At 40.5% G+C, this 15,667-nt stretch overlaps 1 long non-coding RNA gene across 1 annotated transcript in view; it reads left to right on the top strand.

The window, feature by feature from the left end:
* The first annotated feature begins 789 nt into the window (after window positions 1-789).
* The window catches only part of LOC135410636 (uncharacterized), a 372,288-nt gene continuing 357,410 nt past the window's right edge, over window positions 790-15,667 (top strand). Inside the window, exons 1-2 of the long non-coding RNA XR_010428807.1 lie at window positions 790-879; window positions 15,561-15,667. This is a non-coding gene — a long non-coding RNA (uncharacterized LOC135410636). The remainder of the gene's footprint in view (window positions 880-15,560) is intronic.

Raw genomic sequence — 15,667 nt, 5'->3', positions numbered from 1 at the left:
TCATTCACCAAAATCTAGCAAAGGCCAGCCAAAAGGTAATTGTGTGAGGACTGAATACTTTTCCTTGGAACTTTCTGTATATTTTACAGCCTTTTTTTTCCTTCTACTCCTGTAAAACTAATTTGCAGTAGGATTTACTGGCTCTGTCAGGTCTGTCTTACTCCAAGGCAACCTTTTAGATGTTATATCTGATGCAGACACACACACACACATTCTCACAAGAGTGTTGTAAATTTACACTGATGTGGGGAATTACCAGCATCCCTGGAGAGCAGCTCACTGGGAACCTCAGTGGGAGAGCCCCATGAGCAGTTGGAGAGAGCAAGTAATCACTTTGTGTCAAGAAGAAACTCCAGTTGAGTCAGGAAAAATTTTCCAAGCCTCAGATTGGTGCTTGGCCAGGAGACTGCAGCAAACCCCTTACTTTTAAAGGAGTAGCACTTGAGCATTCAGGAATTAATGAATGAACTAAGGAATTGAACAGCATTAGGGAATGGAGGTGTGCTGACTTCACATTTCAGCCAAAAAGTAAACCCTCTGCAAATAAAGGGCATGTCAACATTATATAATGAGGAATGGCCTCAACTCAGGCTCCAAATAATAGTAAATTGTTATTTATTGTAAACAACTAGCTACTTTTAAGATTGTCTTAAAAGTTCAAGTTTAACCCTAGGGGACAATTACAGATTGCTAACTCAAGCTGCTGTATCATCACTATTTCAACCCAAGAGCAGTGGATAGTATTTTACTTCTTGTTGGAGTTTTATCCTAGGTATAGTTTATGATCTGCTTTGGCATCATGGCAGTGTCTGGGCAGCAGGGGAGAGCCCTGGCTCACCTTTGTGTGGCTCTTGACATCAGGAGGAGCTCCCTAGACAGGTGAGATTTCTTTTCCTGGGGAAATATTGAGTGTTTGTGGAAGGGAGAAACTTCTGGAGCTGAGAGAGGAAGAGGCAGAGACCAGAGTGGGAGCAATTCTGCCACAGCAGGAGAAGATGGAAGATTCTCTATAGAGAAGCAGGCACAAGATCATTCTTCAAGGTGCTGTCAAGGAGACTTTCTTAAAACTGCATAGGGCTTTCTCATGCCAAATACCCTGTAAACAAGGGTAAGAAAGACAAAAAGAACAGGAGAAAAACTTGTTTTTATTTTAATCAGTCTCGCTGAGCAGAGCTGTGTCCTACACCTAGTAAGTGATTTTGTGATAGTTTTCGTTTGGATTAAACAGCTTGTGAAATTCAGAGCTTCCTGATATCTTTGGTGACCTTCTCTAGGAAAACATGAAGTGATTGTGTCTGTCAGTCTGGCTGACTTGAAGCTTATGAATCAGCTTATTCAGACTTACCTTTTTCCTGTAAGTACTGTGGAAATGTTAACCAAACTAATCAACTGCCAGAAGCTGCCCAACTGAATTGGCAATAATTCCTGCAATCTCACGGTGCCACAGGGACACTGGGTGCTGCTAAATCCATTCTCCCTCTGTTCATTATAATGGCAGAAATTTAACACAGATAGGTAAAAGTTTTTACAACATAGCTGTTACAGAAAACCATCATATTCTTTCATCAAAACTGTTTTTCTGGACTTGCAAAGACCCTGGTCAAATGTTAAAACTCCCTCCAAGAGAAGAGTTTTTAAGTCTTTCAGAGAAACTCCAATTTCCTGTCAAATGTTCCACCAGAGCAAACCCAAAACAGTTATGATGCTGAGCAAAACCACCTAGAGCTGGAGATAAAATGCTGACGACAAGGGCATCTCTTAGGTTTTGGTCCTCTATTTTGGTCTCAGATGTCTCCACATGAATTTACACAGCACCTTTGTCCTTTTTGCTCCACAGCCTTGGAAAAGGTGTTCACAACTTCTTTTTGGAAGCAACTGTGGAGGAAATATTTTATTTACACAAAGTAGTCAGAAGGGCTGAAGGAGGAAAGGTATAACTCATGACCACTGATGTGGTATATTGACAGGATCCCAGAAACCAACTCTTACCTTCCTCCCAGCTGAACAAATGTACACTGGAATGCAGTGCCACATACCCTTACATATATACACCTACATAAATAGAGAACTGATATAATGAGAGCATTTCCATTTGTTGCTTTGCCTTAAACTTTTCTTATCTCACTTGAAAATACCGTAACAGTGAGAGTTTCCCAGCCTTGAGGAGCCCATTTTTATGTGGAGGAAGACAGGTCTCTCAGAGCTCACTGGACTAGAAAGGAGAGATTTATAATGGTTATTTTTATTTTTAAAATAATTTGACTAGTAGGCACTCAGCTGAAAATGACCCATTGATGATTTTGGGTCTAGTTCCTGTTCCTAGAATTGATTTATATTTAGTTAAAATATGCACACATAGTTTTCTGGTAGTAAACCAAGACACAAGTCTTTGTTCTCAAGTGGATCCCCTAAACATAATTTTACTTAACATTTTTGACACTGTGTTCTAGAGAAATTTGAGCGAGTTTCCCATGGTGAGATTGTTTCAGTGAGGAACAGTAAGATATCACCCTCCATCCTCATTCTGCCTTCAGGAATAGCTACCAGTTGGGGGTAGGAGATGGAGATTTGGCCTTGTAAGTCTGAAAAGAGCATTCATCCCACTCCAAAGAGAAATGGCAGTGTAAAAGGTAGATAATACTGTCACAAACATGTCCTGCAGGGTGTTTGCTTATGTCAGCATCCAATATGGTCTGAGGAACTTTGCAGATCAAATCCCAGAGACACCTTGTTGGTTCTGAGACCTTGGGCCAGAGCTGATACCCACTTACTCACAATAGGGTGGCTTGACATGTACAGAGATACTTTTTTTAGCACGTTGGGGTAAAGAAAAATAAAATAAAATAAAATAAAGCAGAGTGATTAGGTTTAGCCAGCTGCTTAAAGTGGACTTTGAAACCTATGTTCTGCCCCATATATCTGACATGAGTCAGGTAGTACTTGCACTGGATGTGGAAGAGATTTTTGTGGTCACTTAAAAGTTAGAGGTATCTGAAGAAAAATAATGCATTCTGCATGGTCTACTGGAAAAGAAAATTAAAATGTATGTGTCTGCTCTTATGGAGAGAATTAGGCTGATCAGCCTGATTCGGTCTCACATGCTGAGAGACATCAGGCTTCCCACGTTGCTCATTTCTTCAAGGATAAATGGCATCTAAAATGAAGACTGTGAATAAATGAAACTGTTCTTTTGAGTTTAATTCAAGGTAAAGTAGGTGTCCAACACAGGTATATGTAGTGCCTCTACCTTGCAAATTAATTTCACTGGGTTTTGAAAAGATACAGATATAGCTGTTACCAGAGGTTTTCCTAATAGAAGATATGAACTGTTGCAACAGATCCCCAAGAGAATTACTAAAACTAGGGTGATCACCCCAAAAGGCTGAAAGTGTTAACATTTTAAACAGAAAACTAATTAAAATGCAGAATTCTTTATCGCTAGGCATGGCTTATCATGTTAAGAAACTGTTTCATGTGAAACTGGATAAGAAGAATAACAAAAATGGAGGCAACAAGCAACAGCAAAAATACAATAAGAAGAAGAATAGTGTGTTTTCTGATATTACTGCTGACATAAAAGTTACTCATTCTGTATTTTTGTATGTAGAGATGTTATGACAAACATTTTGCAGGGAACAGATGACATTTCTGTAATTTATACTGGGAACTAAGGCAAACCAATCCACCAGCATCAGTTAAAATCAATAAGATCTACAGCAATTTTCTGCAATGCAGAGGATACAGGGGCGGGCATTTAAAGACAGCCAGTGATGAAAAAAATTATACACTAATGCCTGAATACAGATTTAAAAAGAAAAAAACCCAAACCAAACACAAAACCCCTGTGGGCCAAAGCTGTCCTCAGAGAGCATGCATTTTCAATGTGCAGCAGATAGCAGTGACTAAGTGTCATTCCAGGAACAACAGTGACATAAGAATTAGCAGCTGTTAGACAAGCTTTGGACAGTAACAAGTACTTCTACGTGAAGTCATCAAGTTATCTTGTTTCTCCTCCAGTTAATGTATTAAGGGGTAATTTAAAATGAAGATCCCACTCTACCAGTCATAATAGAGTTTTATTTTATCTCTTTCACATTCTTGCTAGGAAGAATTAAAAATGAAACACGTACTAAACTCCCATTTGTCTCTGGGCCCTTCACTGCAGTGAGAAATACCTTCCTCTGTGAACTGAAATCCAAGGATTTAACATCATACATCACGCTGATATAAGGCAGACTCTTTTGCCTAGAGGACACTCTAATGATACACTCTCTGTAGTTAAAGTTGCAAATGATTTCTGTTTGAGCCTGGCTTTTAATCTTGCCATTTAAAATGGCCAAAACGAAATTAATGGTGTTGATATATTTGTTTGTTCTAGAAAATTAAAAGCTTGGTGAGAAGTTGATAAGCAAATTGCATTAGTAAGATATGGCAGCATTAATAAACTTCCTTCAGTAAACTTCTGACTTTCTTTTTTAATGACTGTTATGTCTCAAAAGCTTCTGGGCTATAGTGGCACCAAACATCGTAATTTTTATTGATCTCAGAATTCAAAGTGAAACCTCTGAGTGTTTGAAGATTATAAAGTGGTTACTATTTAAATAATCCCAAACATATTTGGAGAACATAAATGAATTTTATTACTAATGGAAATTAAGTTTTTTTATGGAATCTGCAAATTTTTAGTTTTTTACAACAACATTTTATTCCTGACATGAAAGAGGAGAGGCTGAACTAAGGCAATTCTCATATAGCACTTATTAATGTTGTTATTAAGTATCCACATCATATCTAAGAATTCCAAAGTATTAAATTCCCAGGAACATTGCCACTGAGATGAAGTCATGGTCCAAGGAAGGTTCCAGGTAACACTATGGTAAGGAAATCAGATGTGGGCTGCGTTGAGGTTGCCTGCATGTGACTCACTCACTCTCATGGCTGGGCTTCGCGAACGAAGATTTGGGAAGGCTCTATCCACATTTGCTACAGGCGCGCAGGTGACTTATGAGGCCAATCCGTGACAGACATATCCGATTGCAAAAGGCACAGCAGAAAGACTCCTTAGATGGTGTATTCTGCAAGACACGGTTCTTTCTGCGTTGCCTTTTTTCCTTGAGGGTGATCCTGCGTGCTTTCTCAAAGGCATCAGCAGCGTTATAGATGGTGTGTCTCCAGGCCTCCCGATTTGAGGCCAGGGTGGACCAGTTATGGTGATCAATATGGCCAAGGCTGAGATGTTGTTTCAGGGAGTCCTTGTATCTTTTCTTCGGGGCTCCTCTCATGCGGCAGCCAGTGGCAAGTTCACCGTAAAGCAAGATCTTAGGGAGGCGGTGGTCCTTCATCCTGGAGACATGACCTGCCCAACGCAGCTGTGTTCTCATCAGCATGGCCTCAATACTTGTGATAGCTGCTTGCTCTAGAACAGATGTGTTGGTGACATAGTCTGACCAGTGGATGTTTAGAATTGTACGGAGGCAGCGTTGATGGAAGCGTTCTAAGAGACGCAGGTGGTGGCGGTAGATGACCCATGATTCAGATCCATATAAGAGAGTAGACAACACTATGGCTTTGTAAACACTGATCTTGGTGCTTTTCCAACATGCTAGAGTTAATTTAGGTACACCTTTGGAGGCAGGTGCGTGCCTTTGACTTTTCTTTGTGCGACCGCATTGGAGGAAGATGCCCGTTGGTCTGCGGTTAACCAACCGGGTGAAAGTGGAGATGAGCTTTGTTTAGGCCACCTTTTCTAGGCCCCTCTCCGAGTGGAGCAAGCAGTGCTGTCCTTGGAAAGGCTGCTTGGTCGTTCAGGGTGCTGCCTCAAGAGACTGTCATCTCCGGTCAGTCTCAAATGACCAATATCCTGAACCGCCTGCATGCAGGGTTGAGTCTGCGGCTCCCAGTGCATCTTTCACCTGCCGTTTCGACCCTCGCCCGTCGCTACAGGACTTTTTGCATGTGGGTAAAGCCTTCAAGCCTGCGCAATGGATTTTTTAGGTGAGACGCAGTATGCGCGGAACTGAACCCACCCTTTAGTCCTGAGGTTCATCTGCCAGGGCCGAGCGAGCTTGGACGGTGACAGTGAGGTCCTCAGGATGTAGGTTTGATTAGAGTGACCTTCTCTTAGATGGATGGCCTTACAGGGCTAAGCGAGCTCCATCTGCCCGGGTTTGGGATTAGAGTTGTCCTTCTCCTAGGATGACTGCCAGAAGGCTAATGAGCTCATCCTACCCACAGATTTATTGTATCCGACCCTATAGTTTTGACCAGTCTGGCATGGGCGACCCTACCAAAGGCATGTACCATCGCCAGCGTAGCTCGCAACCACATAGGGGTATACAGGTTGCATTCTTACTATTAAAAACGATTAGGCCAAGTCTTACACTACCTAGTTTTCTGCCATCTGTCTATATTCAATCCCAGGGAAGCACCCGGGATCAGCCCTTTGTCCTGACCAACCTTACAGGATGTAACAGATAAATCCAGGACATACCAAACCTGGGCAGTAGCCACGGGTGAACCAAAAACAAACAAACGAGCGAAACTGTTCTGGCCACCGTACCCATCTAGGGCTCGAGGCCCTCTCTAGGCCCCAGCCCGACCAAGATCTCCAAGCCCCAGAGGAAACTATTATCCACTCTGATCTTGTCCTCCCCCCACCGTGTTTCCTCATATCTTCCCACGCACTACTTACCTGACCACCCTCCAGTCCGAGGACCCCCACAGCCTCCTTGTTACCCCCCCCTCCCCAAACCAGACCGGCAAACCTCTGTGTATTCCGAGGCTTCAATTCTCCTCTCTCTCCTTTCTCACGAGGGCACAAGGTCGCGCCGGCGAAGCTCCCTCTCTCCTTTCCCGCTGGGGGGGGAGGGGACCGGGGGCGGCCCCGCGCGGGACCCCGGGGCGGCCCCGCGCGGGACCCCGGGGTGGCCCCGCGCGGGACCCCGGGGCGGCCCCGCGCGGGACCCCGGGGCGGCCCCGCGGCCGCGCGAGAACCGCGGGAGCGACCCCGCCACTAAGAGGACTAATATGAGTTAAAACCATACAAAAAATATTTTTGATTTTGTGGTTATTTGAGTTAGAGGTTTTTTGTTTGCTTTTTTCAAAGAAAAAAGTATAACAATGCTCGTTACTGCCCTGTTTCAGAAAGTCATGTAAGCTAGCTAATGAAAACCTAAGCTTGTTGCTCAATAATTAATGTCATTCATTGTTTCAATGGGGTATTCTAGTATACTAGATATGTATCAATTGAACAGTTTTTGATAGTAGGACTTTTATTGACAGTTAGCTACACTTCATATAATCCTTCCCAATCACACAATTTGTTTCAAAGGCCTTACTCTAACCACTAATACATTAAAAAGAAACAGAATTGTGTTTTTTTAACCCCCCCCTCCATTTCAAGTAACAAATTTTGAAGGTATTGCAATGAATTTAAATATCAATCAATCAAAGCAAAGGTACTGGAAGGGCTTCCATAAGGCTCTAAGGTCTCCCCAGAGCCTTCTCTTCTCCAGAGTGAACAACCCCAACTCTCTCAGCCTGTCTTCATGGGAGAGGTGCTCCAGCCCTCTGATCATCTTCGTGGCCCTACTCTGGACCCAATTCAGCAAGTCCATTTTCTTCTTCTTTTGGTGGCCCCAGAACAGGACACAGTGCTCCAGGTGTGGGGGGAGGATTCCCTCCCTTGGCCTGCCAGCCACATTTCTTTTTCTTTTTTTTTTTTTAATGTATCTTCTCAATATGAGTCACAATACTGTTAATGAGAAAATTAACCTGATGCAAAAGGAAACTTTTGGAATACTCTCTGAGAAACTTTTCAGAAATAAGATCCATAATGATGTTTCTGTCTCGAGGATATGGTTAAAAACCAGGATAACCTGTAAGGGAATAAAATGAAATGTGGGATACTTAACTGATGTGGATTTCCTGTGCCACAGTTATTAGTGGAATAATATCAAACTGCTTTTTTGACCACAACAGAAGTTGTTTTTTTTTTTCAAATTTATGTGGTTTTGTTGACACAAAGATTTAGTCATGAACTGGAGCTGGCTGAATCAAGTGATACTTTCGATTTTTTCAAATTTCTTTTGTAGGATAATTCAGGTTGAAAGAGATCTTTGGAGGTCTCAAGTTTAAAGAAGGGTCAGCTCTGAGATCAGGCAAGGTTGCTCAGGACTTTATCCCTGTGAGTCTTTTAAAACCTCTGGGGGCAGAACTTGCACAAATTCTCTGGGAAATTGACTCAGTTACTTTTGGACTCTTGCCTTCTGCTAGGGCTCTCTATTCTCTCAGAGTTCAGAAGGAACTAAGGCATGAATTAAAAACTACGTCTGATCTAGACCCAAAATCCTAAAAAAATCTGAAATAGAAAAAAAATCAAAATTAGCTGATTGATAACAGTAAAATAAAACAGTAAAATAAAAAAAAGGATTAATATAAATAAAAAATAAGTAAATTAAATTTTTCCTTTAAAAAATTATAATGAAACCAAAAGAGAGAATTTAATATTCAATTAGTTCAACTTTCTGCATTATTTATTTCCATTTGTATGCTTTTATTTTATCTAAGCTTTTTTCTCTGTTTTCCTTAAGGCAGTTTATTAAGTTCCTGATGAGAATAAAAATCTGATGGACGCATTCAGTTTTTATTTCTGCATGTGACAGAACTCAGATAAAACAATGTTAATCATCGTCATTCAGGTGACTTCACTACTGACAAGTTTGAAAGTAAATAAAAATCAGGCAAATACCTTGGACTGATTTATTGGCCAATAACACTGATGACTGACTTAGGAGCTGTGAGTGACAGATCCTACATCTTCTGAGCAAAGTTATTATATTCTTATATGTTTTGGGGACTTCTGTTGAGTACTTATGGGCTGGAGAACTCCAGATTAAGCAAGGAACTGCTTGGATTCAGAATGATTCTTCGGATGTCTAACCTTATTTCTAGTATGATTAAGGTATATATCTTTTTTTTCATTGCCTCATAATTAGTCAGAAATCTCACTCTTCAGGCCAGGCAAAAAACATCTTCATATCTGTTGAAGCATCTAACCAACAGATTCCTTGTTACTGTATGCTTTCACTGCACATTTGCTGGAATCTCTCATACTTATGTAGATTATAAGATCATATGTGGATTAGTCTGACTTCCTTCTCCTAAACTCTTCTTACAGATTGTGATCACTCCTCAAAATACTAAAATACTAATGTGCAGTAGCAAAACTGGTTAGTGAAGAATGTTTAACTGAACATTTCTAAGCTTAAGAGTTAAGATATTTAGATGAAGCTTGATTCTGAATTCAAGTCCAAGTCAAGAACAAATGCAAATACCTTTTTGAAATATGGGGCAATTCAGACCTATTTGATATCATCAACAAGTGTACAAAAATCCCTCTGCCCATATGTTAATTGAATACTGAAAGTCAAAAAGCAATCTATTCTCGTTTTACAAAGTGATTGTTTCTTCAAATTCAGAGATTCAGTAAGTATACTCTGCAAAAAGTCAGATTGATTTTGCAAATAATATTCAAATTGAACTGAGCACTTTGGAGCCTTTGGAAGAAAGTGCTACCACGAACCAAAGCAATAGCAGTGTAATAATGTGGCGATGCTTAAGATCACAGATTATTTGGCATCCTGTATAAAATCTGTGACATATTTCAGGAACACATTATGTTATTTAACTCTAAGACTTGAAATGCCTGGCACTAGACTTCAAGACTGCTGCAAGTAATAGTACAGGCAGGCCTCTCCAGTTTGGTTCTGCTTAATAAGTGATCCAGAAGGCCCTTTTAAAAGATATTTTAAGCCCATTTAAAATCAATAGACCAAATGGCTGCTAGGATCACTACTGACTTCATTGGACTCAGCCTTTTTATCACTATTCTTCTGGTGCCAAAAAGATAAGCGGAATTACATTACTCCTTTTTTACTGGTCTGAAAACTGAATCAGGGCAGGAATGCCTCACTTTCCTCAGCTGACTGCAGGGAAACTTTCTAATTTAGTTAATGTAACTGAAATACCTTTGTAAATGCAAAAAATTTTGTATATACAATGACTGCTGCTCCTTGGCATACTTATCCTGGTAAATGTGAAAGAAGTGCTCTGAGGGAGATAGCTGCATCTCTTTCTTAGTGGCAGCTGCTGGGTCTGGGAGGGGGTCATTATACCCCTGCTGTCAGACTGTGCATACAGCATTTTTTATTCAGTTGTCCAGAGAGCTGCACATTTCACTGCCTGGTTAAAAAACAAGTTGTTATCACAGGTCAAATTCCAACCAGGTGTTGTTTGAAACAGAGAAAGTTTTGAACTGTTACAGTTGGTAATTCATTAGAGACACAAGTTGAAAGAAGAAGGAGGAAGCACTCAGCAAAAAGACCCAAAACCCACTGTCACATTTGGCACCTAACAGTGACTTCCTCCCTCTGAAAACATCAAAAATATTTCAATGGATGCTGCTCATGGACTTTGAAGAAATATCTCTAGATAGAGGGGAAGCACCAGGTCCTTGGATGTTCTTGGAAGTATCTGTTGCCTTTCTTCAGTATCTTCACTCTACAAGGTGTGGTTTTACCATGAGGGGTAGAGAACAAACTCCATCCACTAGAGAAGTGTATCTTCTCCCTGTTAGCTGAGATGCCTCCCCTGTAGAGGGTACAGAGGGCAGTGTGTGAGGGAGTGTAGCAAATCCCTGTCCCTGCAGGAGGGCAGTGGCAGTTTTCCAGGTCATTATGCAGAGTGGACGTACAGGCTTCACTCCAAGTGTACTAAAGCCAGAAGTATAGCTTTCATAAACATTAGTGATCTTTCATAGAATCACAGAATGGTCTGCATTAAAAAGGACCTTTAAAGATCATACAGTCCAACACCCCTGCCATGGGACATCTTTCAGCTGATCAGGTTGCTCAAGGCCCCATCCAGGTTGGCCTTGAACACTTCCAGGGATGGGGCATCCATAACTTCTCTGGACAACCTGTTCCAGTGCTTCAACACCTCCACCACAAAAAAAAAAAAAATATCTTCCTTATGTCCAATCTAAATCTAACTTCTTTCAGTTTAAAAATGTTTCCTCTTGTCCTGTCACTACAGGACCTGGTAAAAAGTCTCTCTCTGTATTTCTTATAAGCCTCCTTTTTATACTGAAAGGATGCAATGAAGTCTCCCTAGAGACATCTCTTCGTGCTGAACAACCCCAGCTCTCTCAACCTGTTTTCCTAGGAGAGGTGTTCCAGCCTTCTGATCATCTTCATGGCCTTCTCTGGACCCACTCCAAGAGGGATTATGTTTGAATTGAAGTTTTTCTGTGAGCTGCAGCATAGCACTTCATATACAGGAACATGGTAAAGATAGTAGTTTTCCATCACCAAAAAAATGTATCTTCCTTCTTATACAGGAAGTTACAAATGAGGATTAATGAATTTGTGAGGAGAGAGAATAAGCTTCTGGTCACTCTCTTCCTTTCTGTGCCAGCAAGGAAAAGCCTTGAATTCCTCCCCCCTCCTCTACATGGCTCATAAAGATACAAGGATAATTTTTTAAATCTCATTGTTGTATGTATTGCAAATAGATTAATTTTTTTAACCGATCCAGTCAACTTCTTGAAAGCACTGAGAATCATTAAACTTCATTTTATGATGCTAGGAAATGCTATCTCACCACTGAGGACCTGCTTAAGTGTTGTCATAGTAAATACCAAGGTACATGTTTATTCTGACATTAAATTAAAGTTAGTTCAGAAGAATTAATTGCTTTCAGGTGTGCTCGGCTCTTCCACATAAGTGAAGCTTTAGTTCCAAACCACAACTCCATCCATTAAACTCTCTGGTCTGAGTTCAATCACATCATCACCCTCATTGGATTTTATAAGTGCTTTTGCAAAAGCCAGTGATGTTTGGGATAAAACCAACACAGAGTTTTGTGGTCTTGGGACAATTTATCTTTTTATTGATGAATGTATAAACTATATTTATATTTTTTGAGCACACAGCACAGCCTTCTAGCTCTTAGCCATCAGCCAATAACCCCCAGAGACACTTGGAGTGTACCTTTCCCTGGGTCCAGGCAGGATTGTGCTGGTTTAAAAGTTAACCAGCAGGGGAAATGAACTCAACTCAAAAGAGAGATTATAAGTCAGAATAACAATTTAATAAAATAATACAATAAGTACGATTATACAGACAAACAATTGGTTTTAACCCACAAAACCCAAATGTATAACCCAGCACCCTGTGGCATGAACAAAGTGATGTTCCTTGGGCCCCCCCTGAGTCCAAAGTAAAGGGAGAGGGGAAAAACCTGCTGGTGGGAGAGCTGTTGCAGTCTGGTCAAAAGTGGTGATTGCAGTCCAGCCGAGGGTGGTGGTCTCAGTCTGGTTGAGAGTGGTGAGCTGCAGTCTTCCTCTGGATCCCACAAGTGGTAAAAAGGTTCCAAAACTCCAAGTTTATATATTCTCCAGTTCAGGCAGGAATGCTCAGTCCTTCCCTCAGAGCAGGGAATTCCATAAAAGGGTGTGAGGACAGGAACATCTTCCTATCTCGCAGGCTTCTTAACGCCTAGTTTATAGCCTGAGGAGTCAGGCTGCTCTGGGCAGAGGGTGTAAATAGTCTATTGATACCAGTTTCTGGGAAATGGCATGAAAGGCTATAGCATAAACAGTTTTGGGTTACACCCATCCAGTGATGAATTGGTCCCAGCTGTTCTAACTAGGACAAGGATGATACAGCCTCTCATGCCCTTGCACAAACAGCATCCTAAGCTTGTAAAATGATGTCCCTTTGTAGGCAGGGTGTTGAAACTACAACTGGATACAGCTGGAGTCAATGCTGGCCTTCTGGGTTACGTCATTATGGGTCAAATAGCTGGTTTATACTAAGCTGTTTAACTTGAAGTAGAGCAGAGAAGGAAAAGTGTTCCTGCTACCACACACCAGCATTGGCTTGGCAATAGCAGCAGAGTCCTCCTGACTCTGATCAGGAGTCACTGATAGCTGAGTGTCTTCTTTTTCACTCTTCTGTGGCTGAAATCTATTTGATTTTCCACCACTAGAACAAATACATGTTTGCAGAACAAACTCTGTTGGGAATGACAAGAATTGGTGCTGCTTCTCTGCTGAAACCACTGTGATTTTAAATTAAACTAATTGCACTTTAACAGAGCAGAAAAAAACCAACAATCGAAAAACTTGTCTCAGCTGGGAAATTAGGAACTCACTTGAGAAATGTATCCTAATTTGGGCTCAGAGCCAAATCGCACTCTGTGTCGAGTGCTATGATATTGCTGCTTACAAGCACTTCTTTTGGTCCAGGCTCTTCTGCATAATGTCATATTCTTGACTTCAGGAATGAGCAGAGCCTGAGCTGTGTGAGAGGATCAGATTTCTAGGGTCAGATTTCTGGTTACAAGCTGGTCTCCAGGAAGGCCTAGAGTGAAACCACCACTGGTGGCAGCTGAATTTATCTTGCATGAGTTCTGCAAATACAATGAAGTTATTTTAAAAAAAGACCAGCTTTAGCTTTTTCTTTGGATTTTGTTTGCTCAAGTAGCCATACATTCATTTTTGAGACACTAAATATTGTGCATGTGTGTTAAATATGCCCTAAACAAGACACAGTCATGTCTGCTGCACTACAACAGAGCAGAAGAACATCCAGTTCTGAATCAACCCCGACTAGGAAACAGGACTTGCTTAGAGTTCTGCGATTCTGTATATGTGCAAAACTTTAAGCAGCTCTAACATCAATGGGAGATGACTGGTATGTTTTGTGTCTAGTTTGGGATAGACTGCAGCTGACACAGTCTGGTGAAACATTTCAATTAAATATAATTTATTTTGAATGCAAAATATGTTAGACATATTATCCCTTTATTGACTTTTCTAGGTATAAAAACTATTTGTCTACCTGAAATCATCAGTCCGATAGTGAAATCATGTAGCTCTATTATTTATATGTGATTCAGTGATTTTTATGTCCTTGCAGGTTATTTTTCACAAGAATTAGCTGCTAATTTCTTGGCAATCTTTTTTCCTTTTGTTAAACAGTGCGTCTTGCTTAGTTAGTCAGCAGGGTTTCCATTGAGTCCCAAAGCCTGACTCAGAGGGTTTGCTCATCCCATTCAGAAAGAGTAGGGCAATTCAAAAGCTGAGATAGAGGGACTCTAGTCTTTCATTTATCTATTTCCCCAATAACCTTGCCAATCAGGACATCAGACAGTCTCACAGACTCATCCTATTTAGACACCACCTTATTTAACCATTGAATAAGGAATGAGTCTCCAGAGGACAATTCAAGTTGTAGTGGATTTGTTAATTTATTTCCAGTGATGTCCATCTTTCCCTGTTGACTTCAGGATATACCTAAGGCATCCAAATTCCTAACTAAGTACCTACAGCCAGCTGAGATGAATATGGTGTCTCACTCATACATGTTATACATTGCTTGGATTTCTTAGGGAATGGCAGTGAGCTGCATAACACGATGGGCACATGTGTAGATTCATTGCCCACATCAAGGAGTTGACAACTTCTCAAAGAGGATTTATGGGATTTAGTTGAAAACTTTGTAATTGATGAGGTGATATTTTTATGAATTAGGGTTTGGCAGACAAAGCTTTATTGCTAGGGTTTGAATGGAGAGCCTGTTTAGTTACCACTGATCATTGATCCCAGGAACAGAGCACAACATGGAAGTAAGGGGCAAAAGAGGCAACAAGAAAACAAAATCTACTGTTCTTATTTACTATTTATTTATTTACTATGTTAGATAAAGAGAAAAATGGGTCAGAGAGAAAAGAGTCATAGAGGTTCTGTAGAGAAAGGCAGTGGATACAATGCTAAATGAATTTGAAATTGTCAGAGGTGAAGTTTATAGCAAATAGGTCAATGAATTATTTTTAAGGATGGGAATGTCTGAGAAGGAAAATGATTCACTCTCTAATCACGAAATTTCTGTCTTCACATTATGGACTTTCACTAAGTTGCAAAAATTAAGCCCTCTCATTTTGCATGATCCCCTTTTGTCATGAATTTGGTACCAAACAAGATGAGTGTTAAAAGAATTATTTCAAAAACAGATTCTTGACTAGATAATTTATAATCCTTCCTTCTAAGAAATTAGTAAGTCTTAAGTTCTGAATGCTCTGGTTTCAAACACACAAACCTACTTTTATTTCTAAAATAATATTCTGGAATGGTAATTTAAAACTGGGGAAAAACCTCCAAATGAATAACATAGAAATTGTAATGTGGCAACTCACTCTTCCTAGAAGAGCTCTGATGCATCAAATGCAAAAAAGAAGCAGAATGTCTAGGCAGTGAATGTACAGCACAGCAGTTCCTGGCTGGGCAGGTTTAAAAATTAAATTCTCTGAAAAGTCATGAGAAATAGGAGGGGGTATCACTACAAACCTCTTTCTAAAGGCACAAACCTTTACTTTTGTCCTTGGAAAAGACCTTGAAAGAAAGTGTGAAGTCTATCATCTTGTATTTGTGGATAAATAAAGTTCAGATGCTTGAAACAAAAGGAAAATTCCTAAGCATACGCTGCTGTCTTTTTCAGATTACATTCACTGTGATTCATGCTGCTATTCTTCATTTTCTTGTCCTGTACCCTTGGGACTGCTAGAAGATTGCAAAGGGATGAATGAACACTGCTTGGACAAAAAG

The sequence above is a fragment of the Pseudopipra pipra genome, chromosome 3 (genome assembly GCF_036250125.1).
Source record: "Pseudopipra pipra isolate bDixPip1 chromosome 3, bDixPip1.hap1, whole genome shotgun sequence".
NCBI lineage: Eukaryota > Metazoa > Chordata > Aves > Passeriformes > Pipridae > Pseudopipra > Pseudopipra pipra.
The sequence above is the reverse complement of the archived record's forward strand: the minus strand, read 5'-3'. Positions and strand labels throughout refer to the sequence as shown.